General features: G+C 41.5%; 1 pseudogene; it reads left to right on the top strand.

Annotated features, from left to right (window-relative positions):
- Positions 1 to 1,807: 1,807 nt before the first annotated feature.
- Positions 1,808 to 2,723, top strand: LOC144255987 (olfactory receptor 1A1-like; annotated as a pseudogene).
- The last annotated feature ends 237 nt before the right edge of the window (positions 2,724 to 2,960 follow it).

The following is a 2,960-nucleotide window of genomic DNA, read 5'->3' as shown; positions in this document are numbered from 1 at the left end:
GTCAAATATAATAGAATCAAAATAATATCATTTTGTTCTGACCTGACTCCATTTTATGTTTGCTTGAAATGTTTTCTTTTCAGCCTCCTAACAGCTGTATGTATGTTGACAGTAGAGTAGGAGCTTCCCATGACCCTGACTATGGCCCTGATATATAACTAAAATGACTGAAATGTATGATCAAAACAATTCTCTCATGTAATCAAAATATCTGTCTCAACAAAGCCTTTTCTCACCTACCTCCTTGTGGTTTTGGTGGGTTTTGTCTTTATAAACTCTGTGCTTCCACAGTTCAAGTGCTGAGAGTTCTTTGAGGCACTAGCCTGCTCCCAGTCGCTTACCTGTCTTGCTCACTAAAGGACTTTTTTCCCTTTCAATTTTGCTCAATAAGTGTGGTGGCCTGTGATTCTCACACTCTGTAACCGTAGTAAGGTAAAGTCTACTTCCAAAGTGGGACACCAAGGGAGAAAATTCACTGGTCTATTTTGGTGGGATCTAAACCCAGTGATCCTTGTGATTTATAATCTCCCAATACCCCTACAGACCCATCACTTTATGGGGTCTCGGATCACTCTTTGTTTGGTCTATAGAACAATTCCACATTTCCAGGCCAGTTCCTCCACTAAGAAATCCTTGCCCTGGAGAATTTAGTCAAAAACTCCAAAATGCTGTCTGTTCCCTATCATGTATAATACAATCAGTATGTGATTCTGGCTTCTCCATTACATTGTCAGGTCCTTGAGAGCAGGGACTATGACATATACACTGATGAATGAATGAATAAACTGTATTTGTCACATGCTTACAATTTTTCCCTAGGGTCTAACAAAGACTGTAGACCATGGAATGTGAGATTTAATTATGAAATGATTGAGTCTTGGGTGTTTATGGCATGCTAATAGGGGAGAATGAGAACTTCTTTTTAATTATTTATAAATGACAGCAGAATGCATTATAATTCTTATTACACATATAGAGCACAATTTTTCATATCTCTGGTTGTATACAAAGTATATTCACACCAATTTATGTCTTCATACATGTACTTTGGATAATAATGATTATCACATTCCACCATCATTTATAGCCCCATGCCCCCTCCCTTCTGACCTATCTAAAGTTCATCTATTCCTCCCATGCTCCTTCTCCCTATCCCACTATGAATCAGCCTCCTTATATTAAATAAAACATTTGGCATTTGGTTATTTGGGATTGGCTAACTTGACTTAGCATCTATCTTCTCTAACTCCATCCATTTACCTGAAAATGCCATGATTTTATTCTGTTTTAATATTGAGTAATATTCTCTTGTGTAGATGTGTCACATTTTTAATCCAATCATCTATTGAAGGACATCTAGGTTGGTTCCACAGTTTAGCTATTGTGAATTGTGCTGCATTGATGTGGCTGTGTTCCTGTAATATTCTGTTTTCAAGTCCTTTGGTTATAGACCGAGGAGAGGGATAGCTGAGTCAAATGGTGGTTCCATTCCCAGTTTTCCAAGAAATCTCTATATTGCTTTCCATATTGGCTGTACCAATTTGCAGCCCCACCTTTCTCCCACAGAGGATGAATACTTCTGATTCACACATTGCTCATTTTGTAGACATGAGTGTCCTGGTGAATGTCAGTTAGTTCCATAGACCAACAGAAATGTTTCTCCAAAGTTTGAGTATCTCTGGATTTTATGAAGGCAGGTATTGAGAAAGCCTATCACTAGAGTCAAAAGTGTTGCATACAGAAGATCATAATGCACAGTAATGGCACTAATAATTATCATAATATCACCTTTCATGTCAAAGGAACCATGAAGAAAGAAAACCAGTCTTCTACCATGGAGTTCATCCTCTTGGGAGTCACAGGTCAGCAGGAGCAGGAGGATTTCTTCTTCATCCTCTTCCTGTTCATTTACCCCATCACCCTGGTAGGAAACTTGCTCATCATCCTCGCCATTCTCTCTGACATTCACCTCCACAACCCCAAGTAGTTCCTCCTGGCCAACCTCTCCCTTGTCGACATCTTCTTCTCCTCTGTAACCATCCCTAAGATGCTGGCCAATCATCTCCTGGACAGCAAAGCCATCTCCTTTGGGGGATGCCTGACACAGATGTATTTCATGATAGCTTTGGTCAACACAGAAAGCCATGGCATATGACTGAGCCATGGCCATCAGCCGCCCTCTTCATTATACAGCCATCATGAGTCCAAGGTCCTGTGTCCTGCTGGTGGTTGCATCCTGGGTGATTGGAAACGCCAATGCCCTTCCTCACACTCTGCTCACAGCTGGTCTGTCCTTCTGTGGCAGCAAGGAAGTGGCCAACTTCTACTGTGACATTTCTCCCTTGCTCAAGCTGTCCTGTTCTGACATACACTTGAACGTGAAGATGATGTACCTAGGGGTTGGTGTTTTCTCTGTGCCATTACTGTGCATCGTTGTCTCCTATGTTCCTGTCTTTTCCACGGTCCTCCGCGTTCCATCCACGAAGGGTGTACGCAAAGCCTTCTCCACCTGTGGGTCTCACCTCACAGTTGTTTCCTTGTACTATGGGACAGTCATGGGCATGTATTTCCGACCTCTGACCACTTACAGCCTAAAGGATGCTGTGATAACTGTGATGTACATGACAGTGACCCCGATGTTAAATCCTTTCATCTACAGTCTGAGAAACCAAGACATGAAGGCTGCTCTGAAGAAACTCTTTCATAGAAGAAGCTCTTCATAACCAATGTGAGGTCATACACTGCATACAGTGCTCACCACTGGGAGGAACTTGGAATATCACCTTCAATGTTATCTCCTACAGAAAGCTTCTTCCAAGCTTTAGAGCCATAAATCTCTAGTCTCTAAAAACTTATAGCCATTTAGTGAAACAACTTATGGAAATGATCACTTTGACCACATTTCTATTTTGGTTGGCTGATCAGCAGCACAAGCTATTGGGTTCACAATCCCCCTTTGC

Source organism: Urocitellus parryii, chromosome 7 (assembly GCF_045843805.1).
Source record: "Urocitellus parryii isolate mUroPar1 chromosome 7, mUroPar1.hap1, whole genome shotgun sequence".
NCBI classification, from domain to species: domain Eukaryota; kingdom Metazoa; phylum Chordata; class Mammalia; order Rodentia; family Sciuridae; genus Urocitellus; species Urocitellus parryii.
This window is presented reverse-complemented; position numbering and strand designations above follow the sequence as displayed.